This window comes from Haliotis cracherodii, unplaced genomic scaffold (genome assembly GCF_022045235.1).
Source record: "Haliotis cracherodii isolate W230 unplaced genomic scaffold, xgHalCrac1.p SCAF_2, whole genome shotgun sequence".
NCBI lineage: Eukaryota > Metazoa > Mollusca > Gastropoda > Lepetellida > Haliotidae > Haliotis > Haliotis cracherodii.
Window position 1 is genome coordinate 80,548,120 of NW_027266275.1, and position 21,266 is coordinate 80,569,385.

General features: G+C 41.5%; 1 pseudogene; it reads right to left on the reverse strand.

The window, feature by feature from the left end:
- Positions 1-2,786: 2,786 nt before the first annotated feature.
- Positions 2,787-21,072, reverse strand: LOC139469716 (probable ATP-dependent RNA helicase DDX47; annotated as a pseudogene).
- Positions 21,073-21,266: the final 194 nt, after the last annotated feature.

Here is a 21,266-nt window from a genome sequence, read left to right on the forward strand (position 1 = left end):
TCTGGTAGACTGCAGACGAACTATAGTCGGTGTCACCTACAGTGGGTACAATCATCGAGTTCTCCGTGAAGAGGCTGGGACAAATGTAGTTGACAAATGGCGTTGTGACAAAAAGATTTTATCTGCGTATTAATATTTTGTCCTGGAATAAGTCCACGTCAGGCTGAATACAGCACGTGAACCGGAGTCTCTGGCTCGAGTCACTCGCCGTCTTCCGGCTGTGTGGATGTGACGGATATAGACGTTATCACATGTTAGTGAGTGAGTGTGTGTGTGTGTGTGTGTGTGTGTGTGTGTGTGTGTGTGTGAGTGAGTGAGTGAGTGAGTGAGTGAGTGAGTGAAGGACTACACGGAGTAAAACTGTTTTACACTCGCCATAACATATCAGATAACGATTTGATTTTTTTCGGTTTTACAGGGGGGGGGGGGGGGGGGGGGGGGGGGGGCTGAAAGGTTCCGAGCTTTAGTACAAAGGATGTATAGTACACCCTTCACATTTTGTATGTATAATTTACACTATTGTTCATGTTTACAGTCTGCATTTGAACCGAATACACAACCAGGCAGCATATTTCTACACGCATTACAGAAAATGGACAAAACTGGCTACCGCGCTGTCATCGCCCAATGAAAGGGATAGGTCCAACTGCATTCTATGGGCACCAGATGGGATATGATGTATTTTACTTTGCTTCATGACCGCCTCCGGTCTTCAGTGGGCTAGCACTATAAACGCGGCATTACTCCGCACGCAAGCACGAACGCCGCTACAGTATAATAGTGCAATAATCTTGAACGCGACGTGCTCCTCCTTTGCTCAAGAGGTAGGCAACAACATCGTATCCCTTTAGCGAATTCAGGTGACCGAACAGGTGATCACAAACTTGGTAAATAAAAAGTTGCGATAAAACATCACTTCAAGTTCTACTAGGTATGTTTTTATATGCCGGGATTAAGATTACCGTGTGTGTTTTCTCTTAAACATAGCCGGAAATAGCAATCAGCTGTACACACATTTTGTCCCAATCTACCGGTGATTCCGATAAAAAATACACAGAAACATAACTTCACAGAATTTTGATGCAATGATAGGATTGCTATTTTAAGGCGTTACTTTTGGGATGGTGTACGTTGTTTAAGTATATGGTAGACGATCCGGTTGGAGAGTGTTTGTAATGCCAAGAGTAGACAAGCATGATGGTTGTATTGTGGCGAATGGGGAAATGAAGCAGAGAAAGAGAGCTGATGAGACAGAAATCTTTGTCAAATGGATGAGTTATCCTAAAGTGTTCATCTGCTGGATCCCAGAGATCAATCTCCAAGGAGTATAAGTAGTGAAATTGTAGCGAAAGACCTCAGTGACATTCTGTCAGCTATGAAGTCCTCATGTCCTGAAGGCGACTCGAGGCAAGATGTTATGTTTGTTCGTCGTTTAAACACTGCACTCAGCAATATTCCAGCTATATGTCGGTGGTCGGTAAAAAATCGGGTATGGGCCAGACAATCCAGTGATTGTCAGCATGAGCATCGATTCACGCATTTGGATATGATGACATGCACCAACCAAGTCAGCGAGCCTGACCACCCGTTAGTCGCCTCTTACGACAAGAATAGTCGCCTTTTACATCAAGCATGGAAGCGTGGGTTGCAAGTGGCTCCCTGATGGCAGTGGACTGTGTTGCTAGAGCCATATAGAGCTCTTGACAAATGAAATGAAATGTCTGCCTTGTCACTCTAAAATTCTCAATTCATTGACCACCGGTAAAAGTTTTTTTCACAATATCATTCCACCACTCTCGTGACCCAGATCTTGTCAAGAGAGTTCCTGTGTTAGCCCACATAGGAAATAGGAGAGATTTCCTCGAGGTCTTCATATAGACAGACCAGGAAGGAATGGTCGATTCTCTTCCTTTAAGGGGGAACAACATATGGAGCTGCACACATCAATAATATAATATGTGAACACAAATCTTTATTTTTACATACATGAGTAAATTTATTCCACATGAAAATACGCTCTTATATGTATTTATGCCCATGTGAACAGGGCTGTCCATGCCTCCAAAGGATACTGGGGAAGACTGATCAAAACATGAGATATTTCTATTATCATTCCTCATTCCTGATTAATCACTAATTGCTATATGCTTGTCTTAAGAGGCGACTTACGGGATCGGGTAGTCAGTCTTGCTGACTTGGTTGATGCATGTCATCGTATCCCAATTGAGTAGCTCGATGCTCATGATATCAATCACTGGATTGTCTGGTCCAGACCCGATTATTTATAGACTGCCATCATATAGCTAGAATATTGCTGAATGTGGTGTGAAATGGCAAACAAACAAACAAAAACTAATTGATAGCTATTCCAAATTAATTATCAATTGTGACATTCCCAATACAAACTAATACTATATTTATATGAAGTAGTGAGAATGTATGATTTAAAGCTGTTTAGCAATATTTAAGCTATATCACGGCAGTGGGCAAAAGAATGATTTACCACATGGCCAAAATGTGTGAATCCAAAAAGTTTGGTGTTTGGCATGACTATCAAACACACTATCCATGGAGTGAGTGAGTAAGGTTTTACGCCGTTTTTAGCAATATTCCCGCAATATCACGGCAGGGGACACCAGAAATGGGCTTCACACATTGTACCCATGTCAGGAATCGAACCCGGATCTTCGGCGTGACGGGCTAACGCTTTAACCACTAGGCTACCCGATCGCCCCACACTATCCATGGGACTACCCTACCAGCCATAGCTGAGTGGAAGGCATGGTCACAGCTCTTCCCACAGTTGGTTGACAAATAAATATGAGAATGGATGCCATATTTTATTCATAACTGTACAATATAACCAAGACAATATCCATGACAACATCAACGACCCTTCTTCTTCATTTTCATCTTCTTTCTAACACCCCGGGATTCCTCGGTGTCATCCTCGTCGCGATGACGTTTCTTCTTCTTCCCATCAGTAGCATCATTCATTTCCTGAAGAACAAGATAGTCAAGTCACTGTTCTGTAATCAGTCTATCAGTTACAATACGCTTGGAACTGATAATGGGATGAGTGAGTGATTGAGTGAGTGAGAATGGGATGACTACAGGCTCCCAGAGATGAGGGATGGGTATAGCATGAGTGAGTGAGTGAGTGAGTGAGCGAGCATGCTGAGAATGAGATAGGTATAGGCTGAGTGAGTGAGTGAGAATGGGATAGGTATAGGCTGAGTGAGTGAGTGAGCTGAGAATGGGATGGGTATAGGCTGAGTGAGTGAGAGCTGAGAATGGGATGGGTATAGGCTGAGTGAGTGAGTGAGTGAGTGAGTGAGAATGGGATAGGTATAGGCTGAGTGAGTGAGAGCTGAGAATGGGATAGGTATAGGCTGAGTGAGTGAGAGCTGAGAATGGGATGGGTATAGGCTGAGTGAGTGAGAGCTGAGAATGGGATGGGTATAGGCTGAGTGAGTGAGTGAGTGAGTGAGTGAGTGAGTGAGAATGGGATGAAGGGTGGAATAATTGTTTGACAAAAATATGCTCTGGTGTCTGTAAGAGACACGACTGAATCAACATCTGTCCTGTTTCTTAAACTATTCTTTCACACCTAGGATGTCTGACAGGAGAATGACAGAACAAGTTTACTATGTTGTTCATGGTGTTCATGTTGTTAAATGTTATTTAATGCTGCAGATTAATTCTTCAAAGAGCGATGATAATGTCATTTACACAAGAAACTGTTGCTCCACCCATTAGAAGCACTCTCAATCAAGACAAGCAAAGCAAGTGTACAGTGAAGGAAGACGCACTCGGCAAAAGTCCTGCTTCATGACAGCAATCGCTTCATAATCCAGTGGTTGATATGATGAGCACACAGTCAAAGTATGATGACATGCAATCATCCAAGTCACCGAGTCTGACCAATATATCCATTTAGTCACCTCTTTTTGGTGGCTGGGGACCTGTTCTAACCCCAAATTACCATAGGGCTATTTACTACAAGTGACTTAACCATATTCAAACAGAGATCATAGGAATTTTTATCACTCACAAAATCGGATGATTTCTGAATCTGATGATAATGGCTAACACACAACCCTCAGTAGTGAAGTGTGGCTCTGTGCTGGGCTTGAACAAGTCCAGTGGAATCCTGGAACCCCTGAGCCATTCAAGTGCCCCCCACCGTAGATGTAAACAGCATCTCAGATGTGTTCAAGCATCAGTGACTAACAAATTTAACTTTTATGTACAAATTTTGACATTAAATGAAATTTGATATAATGTCTCAAAGATGTCTCAATTTCTGCCAAATAATCTCATTATTCTCGCTACACAAAGTTCTTTGGACATCCAATCACGGGTAACGTCAAAATGACCTTTCATCCGACCAATCAGAGCCTTGCCTACCAGATCAGGAAAGTGACAGTCAGATTATGTTTTCTGATCATGCAAACTTGAAAAGGTTAGCACGGGGTAACTCAAACAACAGGCTGTACGACAAAATCATCGTCTCTCTCGGTCCAAAATGGATACAGATTTGAAACAGAAGAGCCTGTAGGATAACGTTGTCAAAAAAGTTTTTAAAGCGTCGTCAGGAATGGAAGTCGCCAGTTTGAAACTAGTGCTGTAATACCAGAGCTGCTTTCTTATTGGCTAATGTTGACTTTATGTTAATCATTTCATTGGTCACCAAAGTTTGCGAAAGGTCATTCTGACATGACCTGTAATGGGCATGTCGAAAGATATTTTAGTAGCAGCGAGAACTATGATCTGATTTTAATGAGATTGTGTACACAGAGTTCTTTCCTTGATACTAACAGTCTGTGAATAGTATTTTGTCTGTCCACTAGCGGGTAACCTTTGTGCTGGAGGTACAGGGAGCACAGGGGAATACTGACCATTTTGGCGTGTCTCTGTGCCTCGCTGACTCGCTCCATCAACATCATCACCTCCTCCTCCTCCGTCTTGTACAGCGGCAGCTTCTTGTTGATCAGGTGCTCGATACGCTGGTACAGCTCAACATCGTATCTGTCACACAAACAAAGCAAACATTGGAGTCAGGTGCTCGATACGTTTGTACAGCTCAATGTCATATCTGTCACACAAACAATGCAAACATTGTAGTCAGGGTGCTCGATACGTTAGTACAGCTCAACGTCATATCTGTCACACAAACAATGCAAACATTGGAGTTAGGTGCTCGATAGGTTAGTGCAGCTCAATTTCATATCTGTCACACAAACAATGCAAACATTGGGAGCTTAGGGTGCTCGATACGTTAGTACAGATCAATGTCATATCTGTCACACAAACAATGCAAACATAGGAGTCAGGTGCTCAATACGTTAGTACAGCTCAATGTCATATCTGTCACACAAACAATGCAAACATTGGAGTCAGGTGCTCGATACGTTAGTACAGCTCAATTTCATATCTGTCACACACAAACAATGCAAACATTGGAGTCAGGTGCTTGATACGCTAGTACAGCTCAATGTCATATGTCACACAAACAATGCAAACATTGGAGTTAGGCGCTCGATACGCTGGTACAATATCCATGACAGTCCATGAGCATCAATCCACGCAATCAGAATACGATGACATGCATCAAACAAGTCAGCGATAAGCATAGTCCCTTTTTACGGCAAGCGTGGGTTGCTGAAGACCTATTCTACCCCCCGGATCTCCAGGGGTCCACAGTAACAATAACAACAATGGATCACACTGGGGGGCTGGGACCTGTTGCGATGATTGTGCCGCAGAATGACAACAGCAGAGTTAATGAATAGAGATTGTTTACTGTCATAAATGTCATGAAATAGGAATGCGACCCTTTGGACAACATATTTATTATGAGTAGATTACGACATGGACATCTCTTTGTCACATAATGTTATACTTAATATAACCAAAGTTCAACATGTTCAAGACATGAGTATTCACTGTAGCAACATTTGACACTGCGCATAAATACAATGCTGAGTGAACTGCTCAATCTATAACATAGTGCCCAATAATTTGCCTCCATATTTAGTTTACATCAGCACTCACACATCAGGGAACCCCTTTCTAAACCTTTTCTGGAATGTCATCCAAAATATTTTCAGAGCAAGTAGACATTGTATAGATGCATGGAGGCTATCAAAAGTAGAGACTTCCAGGTGACCTTGTTTGCATATTTATCAGTTGAGTCGATAATTGGTGAAAATTGTTTGCAGCAAAAAAAGTCCTATAACTATGTCCAAGTCCAAGGTTATTTCCGATACCTTCCCTCATAAGGTATTTCTCGGGAGTGAGGGATGAGTCCCTTCCTGGGTTATCTCCCTTCCCTTTACACACAGGAGGAATTTGAAGGGCGTCTCAGGCGATAAATCCAGAACAAATATGAGACTATGATGCACACAGCAGCAGCTTAAAGGTAGCACTTCCTCTACCATCATGACCATGACAAACTACTTGAACGTGATTAAGTCCAACATGGCAAGTTACCTTCACAACTTGTTGGTGTCAGATTCACATAGCAGCCAACTTTCCCATTTACATTTAGTATTTAGTATCTTCTGTCCGCAACACCAAAGACCAATGATATCATTGTTCAATACAATATGGTTATGTGATTCGTTACCTGGTTGATAGACTTACTGCTTAGCTTCTATTTCGACTACAGCAACTTCTTCCATAATATGAATTGAGTGTCTCAGTTGAACAGATGCAACACCACAAATAGACTTCATACCAATCTGTAAACAAGGTGCGCTTACGTTCTTAGCAGAAGGTGTAAGGCTATATCCTTACCATCTCTTTACTGGTGAGTTTTCTTTGTGTTCGTAGAGTATACATTATTCGTATGAATTAAGGAAGGAATCGTGTCATCTAAGTTGTAAATTCGTAACAAGTTTTTTGGCAAGCTTTGGACTCAGAAACAGTGTGTACTTACTGTGACACAAAAGTGACTGCCTTTCCTGATCTTCCCGCTCTTGCCGTCCTGCCCACCGCGATGGATGTAGTCTTTGGAGTGGGTGGGGGATATCGAGGTTGATGACGACGTCCACATGAGGGATGTCCAGACCTCTGCAACAGAGTGACTTGGTGAGGGAATGTTGGGTTAGTCCACAGTCAGCAACCTTCCATGACAGCCGGTCAATATACTACTCAACATCTGCTAAGGACCCACACCTGTGACAAGACTAGTTGGCCCTACATGCCCTAAGCAAATGTTGAGTATTATAACTAGATCCGGGTCAAAACCAGTGGTTGACTGCATGAACAATGATCCACATCACCACTGGGACTTGGAGGCACACACTGAGACCACAAGCATGAGTATCTGGAGTCTATCCCCCCCCCCCCCACCCCCCCCCCCCCCCCCCCCTGCCGACACACACACACACACACACACACTCGAGTAGTCTGCACAGACACAACAGCAGACTGACAAATACAACCAAACTTATTTAGAAAACCTCATAAGAAACACTATTTTTTTTTATCTAAATCATGCTGAGTTACAGGTGTCAATAGAGGCGTGTATGGGATTTATGGAACTGATAGGGCTTACACATCTGCACTGAAGTCGATGAGAGGCCACAAATGTTCGGCTCGTACACTCCCTGCTATTGACACCTGTAACAAATTTACCATTACCATCAAGTGATGTCACATAAAACACCATGATGTCATGATTTCCTATAGGTTTGATTGTTTGTTTGTTGTTTAACGCCGCACTCAGCAATATTCCAGCTATATAACGGTGGTCTATAAATAATCGAGTCTGAATGAATGAGCACCGATTACGCAATTGGTACATGATGACATGCATCAACAAAGTCAACCTAGTGCTGGGGAACACTTGTAACTTGTAATCCCCATGGGGTTCAGACTGACTGGCTTCAGTTGGTGGGGAGTATATAGTCACTCACCTGCTGGCTACATCTGTAGCTATTAGGATGGATCGGTTCTTGCTTTTTAAACTTGTTCAAGGCACCAAGTCTTTTTGTCTAGACAAATAAATACACAAACATATACCAAGATGTCATACTTCATTTTACGCTGTCTTGTGAGGTCAACCATGAGCTGGACCATAAGGGCCATGAGGGACCATGAGGGGCCAGTAAGGACCATGAGGGACCATTAGGGACCATGGAACATAAGGACCATGAGGGGCCATGGACAATTAGGACCAGTGAGTGAGTGAGTATGGTTTTACGCCGCTTTTAGCAATATTCCAGCAATATCACGGTGGGGGACACCAGAAATGGGCTTCACACAGTGTACCCATGTCGGGAATCGAACCCGGGTCTTCGGCGTGATGAGCGAATGCTTTAACCACTAGGCTACCCGACCGCCCCCCATAAGGACCAGTAGGGACCATGAAGGACCATGAGGGACCATAAGGGCCATGAGGGACCATGGACCATAAGGGCCATGAGGGACCATGAAGGGCCATGAGGGACAATGGACCATAAGGGCCATGAGGGACCATGAAGGGCCATGAGGGCCATGAGGGACAATAAGGGCCATGAGGGACAATGGACCATAAGGACCATAAGGGACCATGAAGGGCCATGATGGGCCATGAGGGACCATGGACCATGAAGGGCCATGAAGGGCCATGAGGGACCATGGACCATAAGGGCCATGAGGGACAGTGAGGGACCATGGACCATAATGACCATCAAATTGGTCACATTGAACATTATTGAACTTATGACATGTGTGTGTGTTGCTGCTTATACTTGTCAAGACTAAAACCTGTTCTGTAGTACAAGTCCACTGAGATTCCGTGCCACAGTTTAACATCGACATGCAACTCAGGCACAGTTTACTGACTCAAAGCCGACCTGTCCTTGTTTTATCTCCTTGATGCCAAGCACCAGGCAGGGTAACAAAAAGGACCATCTTTTAATGTCTTTCATTATGACACAGCCTAAGATAGAACCGTCAACCTTCCGCTGTCCAAGCAGGTGCTCTACCACTAGACCACGGAGGCGATCGCCTGGACGATGAAGTTGCATCCCCTTAATATAATTCATATTGAAATACTGAGTTAAACAGGTTAGAAGCAGCCATTTTGTACATCATATTGATCATGGCAAACAAATGAACCAAAAGTCTGACTTAACACAGAAAGTTATTTACCTGGGACATCTGGCCGTGCAGGGGGACAGCCGTCAGGCCGAGGTTACGCAACATGAGGGCGACTCTCTGGGTATTGGCACAGGTGCTGCAGAAGATGATGAAGGAGTTGCCGGCCAGCTCGTTGAGGATGTACACCAGATAGACATCCTGTATCATACAACACATCCAGACTAAACACATAATATTTGTTAGTGTTTCAACATTATACAGGCGTTACTCGGAAGTATCTGGGATACACACTAAGGGTCCTAGAAAGGCATTTTCGAAATCGTTTAAACATTTTTTACAGTTCTTATTTTCCTCATATCAGGGGTATTTTAACTTTGAATGTTAACCTTGCATTCAATGTTAAACTGAGCATAAGCCTCTTCCTCCTCCATACAGGTCCTGTTATCAGTTACAGGCAAGTCTCCTACATGGCCATAACATTAGTCATAAATATACCAGCATAAGCCTCTTCCTCCATACAGGTCCTGTTATCAGTTACAGGCAAGTCTCCTACATGGCCATAACATTAGTCATAAATATACCAGCATAAGCCTCTTCCTCCATACAGGTCCTGTTATCAGTTACAGGCAAGTCTCCCTACATGGCCATAACATTAGTCATAAATATACCAGCATAAGCCTCTTCCTCCATACAGGTCCTGTTATCAGTTACAGGCAAGTCTCCTACATGGCCATAACATTAGTCATAAATATACCAGCATAAGCCTCTTCCTCCACACAGGTCCTGTTATCAGTTACAGGCAAGTCTCCCTACATGGCCATAACATTAGTCATAAATATACCAGCATAAGCCTCTTCCTCCATACAGGTCCTGTTATCAGTTACAGGCAAGTCTCCTACATGGCCATAACATTAGTCATAAATATACCAGCATGAGCTGGGAAATGTTAAATTCCAATTTGGCTTCTAAACAGGTTTAGATAAATCCCTGACTTTGATAATGATGTATAATCCATTTAAACTAAAACAGGTATCTCATAACAATGATAACAGTCATATATCACAATGTGGCTGAAGTTGTTATTTTTTAAATCGGTTCAATATGTTCACAGACACAAATTTTGCCCCAAACCAAGAATATTTATTAGCTTAATACTTTAACCAAAGATCAAATAGCCATTTCCCACCTTATACTTGACTGGCAGAAAGATGTAGGACTGCTGAAGTTTCTCGACAGTCTGGTACTTTGTCGATACTTCCACCTTTACGGGGTTCCTCAGCGACGCCCTCTGTAGTTTCTGAACCTGGATAAAGGGAGACAGCTGTCTTTGAACAAAGGTTTGATGTCGCAAAGCTTGTTCACAAACTCATGAGCCACTGTTTTCCATTAAGTAATAAGTGCCCTTTCTTTTCTTAGTTGGATAGCAGTGTCGTTAAAGCCTTAGCTCGTCACGCCAAAGGCCCAGGTTTGATTCCCCACATGGGTACAATGCGTGAAACCCATTTCTGGGCTACCCCACTGGCCCTAAGAGTCACACATGCATTCCTCTCAAGTCCTACCAACTTCCATTGGATTTGTTTGGTATTTAGAAGTTGGAAAAGTAAGTAGGGATGATCATCTTCATAAACACAATAGCAGCGTTTTGGTGTAGATTCTATGCTGAAGATAGTCACGATATGGTTGCAATATTGCCGGTGACGTTAAATTTGAACTCAAAATTTGAACTCATTCACCTAATGCTGAAGAGTTGCTACAATAATAAGAGATGTTATAATAATCAGTAACTTTATGTCATGAAATACATGACATTCATCTGAATTTGTAACACCTGTCACATAATGATATATTACGCTTAAGGTTAGAGTGAGTGAGTGAGTGAGTGAGTGAGTGAGTGAGTGAGTGAGTGAGTGAGTGAGTGAGTATGGAATTACGCAGTTTTTAGCAATATTCCAGCAATATCACGGCGGGGGACACCAGAGATAGGCTTCACACATTGTACCCATGTCAGGAATCAAACCAGGGGTCTTCGGCATGCTTAAGATTAGAATGATCATGTGTAATAACTTTTGCGTATGTGCATTTTAGTGAATCTCAATACTGATTGGTCAGTTGAAGCCACAGTGCTTTCTTTTAGAGAACAATATGTTATGACGCCATCCACTGTTCACAAATTGATAACATCACTGTATCTAAACAATAGTGAGTATCTGATTATGGTTTTACGCCGCTTTTAGCAATATTCCAGCAATATCACGGTGGGGGGACACAAGAAATGGGCTTCACACATTGTACCCACGCCGGGAATCGAACCCAGGTCTTCGGCGTCATGAGCGGATGCTTTAACCACTAGGCTTCCCAACCGCCCCTCTATCTAAACAAAGGGGGCACGGGTGGCCCAGTCGTCTAAGACGCCGCGATTCGCTGTGCAGAGTTGCGTCCCTTGGGCACGCCAGAAACCTATGATTGTGTGTTCGAATCCCAGTTCGCCCCGATTATGTTTCTAGGTTTGTCAGCACCATACCCGTGCTCGTGGGTTTCACCGAAGTGGTAAACGTCTGAGACCTGCATCACTTCGGGCTTTCCTCCCACATTAAGCTGACACGCCGCGATATAACTGGAATACTGTTAAAAGCGGCGTTAAACCAAACTCACTCACTCACTATCTAAACAATCGGCTGCCTTCAGTGACGTTTCTCTGTTGGGTTGACATTTAGTACAGTTTATCTTCATTGTTTCCCTGCCAATGAGTAATACATGGAACAACCAACGAGCTGCAAGGATACGAATCCCACATGAATAAATGCCTTGGCAAAGTCTCGGGACTGACAGCATTTATCCACTCAGGACAGACGATGCATCATTCCTCTTAGCTTGTTGGTTATTCTCTAAATCGTGCATCAAGACCAGTGATCTTGATGATCCCTGTGTTGAGTGAACCCCACCTTCTTGGTCATTGTGGCGGAGTACAGGTAGGTGTTCCTCTCCCTCGGGATGACCTTGAGAATCTTGTCCACCTGGAACCAACCACGTAGATCACGTATATAAGAAATACACAACCAGTGGGAGTTGTTTATTGTACAATAAACCACTCCAGGGAGAATAAACCATGAGAGGCGCAGATCATACAACAGTGACCACAAGTCATATATTTCCAATACTAGGTATCCACACTATGTACAGCCTCTTTCAGGATGTTAGTAAACAGACAAGCCTTAAAAATATGTACCCGTATTTAAATAGCCATGATTCCCTCAATACAATCTGACCTTGGCAAAGTCAGACAAGTCCATTTTAAGAACGCGGGTGCAAAGTGTGGTATTTCATGGATTTTATCAGAGTTTTCATGCCATTTATATGCACCTTTAACGTGATTAGAGATTGTCATATCTCGCCCACTTTCATATGCGATTGTTGTGTTTTCCAGCTACATCTATAGGGAAAACCTAACTAGACACTTCCCCCTCACAAATAACGTCGTCCAATCTACGATATCATGAAGTTGCGAGTGCATATTCGAATCTCCAGAAATGATGCCTTGATAGAATAATGCTTTTTTTGTGAAATATACCATGCTTCGTTCTTAATTGCTCTTTCGGATTTATCGCGTAGCTAATTCATATTTGCTATTAAAAAATGAGGCAGTTGCAGGTAAAACAAGAAACATTACGATACAGTACACTCCTGCTACAAGAAGATCCTCATGACCAGGGAAAATACTTGATTCATGATCTATACAAATGTAGGTCACATAATCGCGTCGCCACATTATTGATAGAATGAGGCAAAACATACTAGGTAGACCACAATACAAATACACCTGGAGAGTGTTTAAAAACAAAATCAGGAACACTAGAGAGGTTCAGGCCAGAGTCAACTTAATGCTTGCTATGAAGTACCTACTCTAAACATAAGACTCACCCTATGACAATTCACTAAGTGAGAAAAAACACCACACACACAGATACATAGAGCTGTGTGACCAGTAGATTTGTCCAAGCTTTACTTAACATGTGAAACATTCACACAGCACATTCAGTTTCAATTTAGTGCCATCAGTCTGTAGGTACAACAGCTTCATAGTGACGACACAGTACGTTTATCTCCTAAATGAGATATTGACTATAGTGACACCTCAACAGTGTGGACCTCGATTGTCTGGACACCCTGACCTCCAAATGCTTTCTGCTGGAAACAGTTCTATACCCTTAATTTGTTTATACAGGAAACTCCATTTGGAAATGTACCATCTGGACTAACACGGATTCACAGCATGTTGTTTTCTTTACATTTACGACTGAGGAGGGGAGATGTTTTACCAGTGGTGCAGTCACTGAAATTGTTTTAGGTGATGTATATTTATCTAAAAAAAAATCCTGAAGAGCTGACTTTGTAATGTTCATCATGCAAATAACATGCATAGCTGCTGCCAACATTCTAGGGTAAGGAGTAGTGTGGGGTGGCCGATATGTTCTGAGCTTAACTATGAGAGACTGCATTGATGGAGTTGGTTGTTACCCTCTGAGGACCACACACTACTGCTGACAATGCTAGAGTGTCCGGACCCCAATGGTGTGGGAGGCTTCCTCCTGGTGGTGTCAAACATTCACAGCAGACGTGACATCATCATCATTTGCATAATACTTGCCAGACAGTTCTTCACATTTGGGAAGAGGTGGAAATCGGATGGTGTGAAATCTTGTGAATGTGGAGGATATTCAAGAAGATCAAAGCCACGTCATGCATTGCAGTCATGGTGACACTCTCATGTTGAAACAACACACCTATAGTGACTTTTCCTGGATGTTTAGCCTTGATATTCTCGCACAGTTGCCTGAGCAGATTCACATAATATTGGCAATTAATGGTCTGACCTTTTGGGAGGCAGTTCACCCGAAGGATTCCTTTGGAATCCCGGAAATCCCACCCATCACCTTGCCAGTTGATGGAGCAGACTTTGCGTCCTTTTGAGGAGGAGATGTTAGATGTTTCCACTGCTTGACTGTTGTGTAGTCTCTGGCTGATAGTGGTGGGCCCAAGACTCATCCATGGTTACAAATCACTCAACAAAATCAGCTGGGTCTGCTTCAAAACAACGCAAATTCTCATGAGAAATGATGAACCTGGAATGTTTCTGATCTGGAGTCCGAGTGCCAAACCTTTGTCATCCCCAGTTCATTCCTCCGAATTTCCTCAACTCTCTGATGAGAGATGCCTTGTGTATGCGGTGAGTTGTCAATCATCCATAATCATGTCATGTATTTTATCAATGATGCTCTCTCTTCCCCTCTTGAACCTGCTCACCACCTCCTAACAGTGACAAAGGAAAAAGCATCGTCCCCTAAAGCTGAAACCATGACCGCATGGATAGCTGTTGGAGTTAGCCCTTTCAGTTGGAGATACTTCATGACAGCATATCGGCTAATTTGGTCCATTTTCATCAAGAGAGAATACCCGGTCACTTTAATGCCTGCAGGAATGTGCTGCCTCACTGTGTTTGGTTCAAATGCAGTATGTCAGCAAGGACAGTATTCTACTTAATACATACAAACTGTTAAGAATGTACTATACATCCTTCGTAGCTGGGCTCAGAATTGTTCAGCTACCCCTCATATCACTCAGTACAGTGCTGCAGGACCTACCTCCTGCTCAAAATCCATGTTGAGAATCCGGTCTGCCTCATCCATCACCTGAAACAAGACACAAGTGGGAATCAACAAAGAAGGTGTACAAACAGTGACAGTGTTTTACACGATTTAGGAAATGGATGCAGAAAAAATGTATGCTGGCTATTATAACAGTGATATGCACACCTCTTAAATGATCAAAGTATAATACAAAGTTCATGTCAAATAAAGCGGGAGCATTATTTGTTTTGTTTGTTGTTGAATGTCGCTCTCAGCAATATTCCAGCTACAACATAGCGGTCTGTAAATAATCAAGTCTGGACAAGACAATCCAATGATTGATATCATGAGCATCGATCCACACAATCGGGATACAATGATATGCATCAACCAAGTCAGTGAGTCTGACCACCCGATCATGTTAAGCGCCGCCTACGACAAGAAAGGTTGCCTTTTACGGCAAGCATGAATGTTTTCGTGTCTATTGGGACATGTAACATGTTCGCAATACCTGGTCAGCGCAAATTGCATTTCTTTTTCGGGGGTAACCTGGCCCATATCTTTATTATCCATATCTTTTTTTATTCCAATAATATCATGGCAAGGATGGAAACTGGACTGTTACAGTCAGTTAACTCCCTTACCTCAGGAGGATGTGCTACAATGACATATGAACAGTTAAAACATTAGGAATAACAAGATTTGAAATTCATGACACACGCGGACAGTAACATAGCTGTAATTTAATTGGCTGCCTTAGGTCACATGCTCAAATTTAACCAATCACGAACCTTGTAGCAGATTTCTGCAAGAAAGTGTCATTAGAAACCAATTTTTATCCAATAACAAACAGATGAAAAAACAAGCTTTCTAGCGGTGTGTCATATGACAGTCTTCGACGAACGTGTTATTTATACGAAGCTTCAAAAACTGAGGTATTTCTTCATGTTTATTGCATAATGAAACTGTAACACTATTTACAATACCGGTACTCGATTTCAATGTCTTTTCACTTTGAATATATTCAGTTACGATCTAAACACACATTGTCGAAGACCTATAGAAATCTGTTAATGGCATCTTGTTATACTATTTTATTTTAGTTGACAATGCTCATTGGATAAGCAAGGATATATCTACGTCATCTAGTAAAATAAATTGCATCATTGTTCGAGTCACAAATAACACAAATAACAAAAATCAAGTACAGTTTCCACTAATATACAATTTCAAGCTTAGTGCTATGACTTGTACACATATTATTATAGTTATCTGATAAAAGATAATTTAATATTTTTTTTGCTACCTAACATTTTGGTTTTTTCTGTTGATTTTACAAGTGGCTACCTTGAAAAAAGTACTTGTAGCCATATGGCTATTAGTACAAGAATTAAAGTTATAGGCCTGATGACCGACCACCTGTTCCCCATGTTAGACACCGCTAGGGACAAGCATGACAACCTGGAGACGTACCAGAACATTATATGTAACTGCGGCGTTTAACAAAAGCCAAACAAACATGTAAAGACATAAAAAACTTTCCAAAGCCAAATTCCATGGTAAAGAACAGCTGCTACATTTACAGTCAAACTTGCTGTAGCGACCCTACACAGCACAGTATGACTACAGGCACACACTCACCAGGTATTTCAGATTACGCAGATTGAAGCCCTTTGTGTTTTCTAGATGGTCGACCAGTCGCCCTGGGGTGGCTGAAAGCGACAACAGGAAACTGATCATCGTGAACAGTCAGCAAAACCACTATTTCAAAACTATCTATACTGATGACATGCATTCTGTATTCAACGTAATAAGCGCCCCGCTCTAATAAGCGCCCACGGTGATATTTGTTAATATATTGGCTAGTGAACAATCCCAATTAGCACCCCTTCCGATTGATCCATGTACATAAGACTCATTTATTCCCGTATAATACGCACTTGTGTGTTATATGCATCCTTAATTATGGGCAATTAAATTCTGGAAAAACATATCTGTCGTATATAAACATTTCAGGCTGTCACCAAAATACTATTCTAATAAGAGCCCCCTATTTCTAATTTTGAGAGCGCCCTTACGTCGAATACGGTATGTCTTTTTGAATATATATCATTAGTCATGTTGAAAATATTTATTCTAACTTTTCCTCTGAGGAGTTTTTTGAAAATCTAACCAATATAGCTTCTCCCTCAGTGTAGGTTCCATTGGTACAAACATTTTGGTTTCTATGAAAATACAGAATTGAACATCAATGTGTTCAAGTTGTTGTCACAAAGTGAATGAGGACGTTTTAAGCCACTTTCAGCACATTAAGCTATTTTTCAGTTCACATTATACAATATGTCAATAACAATAATGCACCATTCTGAATTCTGTTGTAAACAGTTACATTATCTATAGAATGGAAGCACAAAAATAAATTAGCGTCAAAAGACAAATTTTTCTTATTAGGATTGACTCAGGCTCATGTTATAGTGATCATGGTAGTAAGGGAATCGTTAAGATTCCAATGTTATGGACCTCAAACATGCAAAATAACTTCATGCAACTTAAAATTTGACCCATCTAACATGTCCATGATGTAGAATTCAAGTTTTACACATCAAAGTTTGACACATAAGTCTGTCTGTATTACAAAGATGAGAGAGCGGTACTTACCAATAATAACATGTGGTTTCTTCGCTAACATCAGTGCTTGTGTCATCATGTCGATACCGCCGACCACCACAGCTGCAATGAATAACAGCAGTTGTCAGCATGACATGCATCTAGCCCAGCACCATCTTCTTCTTACTGAATGTTCTTCAAGATTTTAACCTGTACAAATACTTGCTTGTCATGAAACGATAATGTAGTACAATTTGTTTGTTAGTTTGTTTGTTGTTTAACGCCGCACTCAGCAATATTCCAGCAATATCACAGCGGTCTGTAAATAATTGAGTCTGGACCAGACAATCCAGTAATTGACATCATGAGTATCCATCCACGCAATTGGGATATGATGACATGCATCAACCAAGTCAGTGAGTCTGACCAACCGATCCAGTTAGTCGCCTCTTATGACAAGCATAGATGTCTTTTACGGCAGATATCTGATTGGCTGAAAATACATGCCTCCTTTGGTTTGATATGCATTTCAATCAGGGTTCACCTGGTACAACCTACAATGGTGGGGGTTGTCAGATGTTGAGACAAGTACTGAGTAAGAGCTAAAGATCCCATCCCATAATGAGACTGGTATCATGAACATTGTAAACATGCCATGCAGCAAACATTCAAAGTTCTAGTTTCTAGTGTCAGTGTTCTTCAGTGACCTTTAACATCCAACATAGAAATAAAGCAGGAACAGTTTCGTGTATTATCACTGTATAGAAGAAAAGTGCTGTTCCCTTGTTCCATCTACATCCAACATTCTCCTCCCACCTGAAAATATCCACGTTAGAATAGGCCTCCAGCAACCTATGCTTGCCGTAAGAGGCCACTAAGGAGATCTGGTGCTCAGACTCACTAACTTGGTTAGATATAAGGATCTATACCGAAACGTGGCTTTTCCCAGTATTAAAGAAGTGTTATCCATAAAAATTGTGTCTATCTTGTCATCCGTCAACTTCTAAGTAATGCCTATCAAACAATTTAACTTGGTTAATGCATGTCATTGTATCCAAATTGCATTGATCAATACTCATGTCAATCACATGATTGTCTGATCCAGACTTGATTATTTACAATTTGCTGTCATGCAGATGGAATATTGCTGAGTGGGCCATCAAACTACAACAGTCAGTTGGGGAGGTCAGGAAAGGCAGTCACGTTTGTGTCACAGTTAGTGCACAATGTTTCTGAATCCAAAGCGGCTGAACTTTGCTGAATGGGCAGAAAACAACAGTCAGTTTTCTTCCTGTGCTGTCCTCTGGCTTTACTAGCTGGAACTGTGGTGAGTGTGGCGTTCAACAATAAACAGTGAAACTCTACATACCAGTTTTGACGCCAATGCTCGCCCCGAGAGCTTCAAACTGCTCGGAGATCTGGAATGCCAGTTCCCTGGTGGGAGTCAGAACAAGGGCAAACAGCCTCTGGGGCGTGTCCAGGAGAGCCTGCAGGATGGGCAGGGCGAACGAGCCTGTTTTACCAGACCCTGTCTCAGCCAAGCCTATCACATCTTTACCTGGAAATACAAAGAGGAAAATCAACACTGATCAATTCTTGCTCTTATTGTTAACATGTTCTCACAGAGCCCCAGATAACTTTTAAGCAATTGAGGTTTTACTTGAAGGTTTCTGTTTTAATTGGGTTATTACATTTTTCATTGGGTGACCAATATTTTTTCACTTGTCTGTTCATCACTCTAATGGATTTTTCTTAAAATGAGTATCAATGAGATAAACAAGTGACCTAGTTATCTAAGGCACTAGCACTGCAATCAATGAGAGAAACAAGTGACCTAGTGATCTAAGGCACTAGCACTGCAATCAATGAGATAAACAAGTGACCTAGTGATCTACGGCACTAGCACTGCAATCAATGAGATAAACAAGTGACCTAGTGATCTAAGGCACTAGCCCTGCAATCAATGAGAGAAACAAGTGACCTAGTGATCGGTCTGGTAAGCAACGCTCTGATCATGCTGATTGGTCAGATGAAAGATTGTTCTGAAGTGACCCGCAAGGGACAGCCTCAGATCTCTGTTTAGCGGTAGCAAGAACTAAGATGATCATGTGTTGACAGTTTGTTGACAGTTTGTCACTTCTCGTGAAACTAATGAGCATGGGTATGATACATGATATAGGCAAATTTGGAATTCAAACCCGGGATCATAGGTTTCTGGCACACCCAAGGGATGCAACTCTGCAAACAGATCACTAGGTCACTTGTTTCTCTCATTGATTGCAGTGCTAGTGCCTTAGATCACTAGGTCACTTGTTTCTCTCATTGATTGCAGTGCTAGTGCCTTAGATCACTAGGTCACTTGTTTCTCTCATTGATTGCAGTGCTAGTGCCTTAGATCACTAGGTCACTTGTTTTTCTCATTGATTGCAGGGCTAGTGCCTTAGATCACTAGGTCACTTGTTTCTCTCATTGATTGCAGTGCTAGTGCCTTAGATCACTAGGTCACTTGTTTCTCTCATTGATTGCAGTGCTAGTGCCTTAGATCACTAGGTCACTTGTTTCTCTCATTGATTGCAGTGCTAGTGCCTTAGATCACTAGGTCACTTGTTTCTCTCATTGATACTGATAACCAACATGTTCAAGGAACAAAGAAGTAACATGTAGTTTCACAGAAAAAACAACACTTTAAACAGAGAACGATTGTATTTTGTTCTAGAACTCTAACCCTTGAAGTAGCTCTAGTCAGTGTGAGATTTAATCATGGTAACTATGTTAACCTGAAAGTGTCAAATTATTATATTCAAAACTGAAATTAATAAGACTGTTGTACCATCCAAGGCGATAGGGAGTGATTCCTTCTGTATTTGTGTTGGGACTTTCCATTTCAGTTGCTCACATGCCTCACAAAGTACATCCACAATGCCCTGCAAGCAATAATCACAATGACAACAATTGATAGCCGATGCTCACATCACAGAGATCCAATAGCAAAATGTACTTTACTTCATTATAGTGATATCTAAATAAAAAATCAAATTTGTTTGTTGTTTAATGCCACTGAGCAATATTCCAGCTACATGATGGCAGTCAGTATATAATAGAGTCTGGGTCAGACAATCCGGTGATTGACATGAGCATCGATCCAAACAATTGGTATATGATGACACACAATCAACCAAGTCACTGAGCCTGACCATCAGTGATCTTTCAAACCATCAGTCGGCTCTTACGATAAATGATAATGGTAACATGTATTCAAAAACTTGCCATTGATAATTATGACTGTGTTGTTTAGAAAATCAAAAGACACCCGTAATGCACATCCACAAAAAATACACGCAATAAATGAGTATATTTACACCTGAGACATCATCAACATAACTTTATTAAAATATCTATATTGTTATGTTTTTTTCTAAACAGAATGATCTAGGCATAGTCGATCTAGGCATAGTCGGGCCAGGGAAGGAGAATCCATGTTATACACGTTAATATTCATTCCTACAAAGTATCGAATCTCGTTTGTCAAAACAAGCTGGGTTCTACATATCATTGTACATGCTCAACTAAGCACGCTAAAAGGCACCAAATCAAGGAATTCAAAGTATACATACAAGTGACTTGAATGTAACAGGTGTTTCTTCGGCATCCTCTTCAACATTTGATGAAGCGATCGCTTCCTCTTCTTCCATGTTTTGTTTAGGATTTCAACGATGACCACACGTGCGAGCTTCCAGACGGAAGTTGATTATCTTTCCTGGGTTTGTTGAAATGAAAGAATCCAAAAACGTTTAATACGAATAGTAAATTATTTAAAAATTGATATTTTCTTTTAAGTACTGTTTTCCTAACCATAACATAAGCGTAAGTACAATAAGAAAACTAAACATAATTATATTAAATAATTGTCTTATTACCATAAATTATTAGTCGTATGAGGTT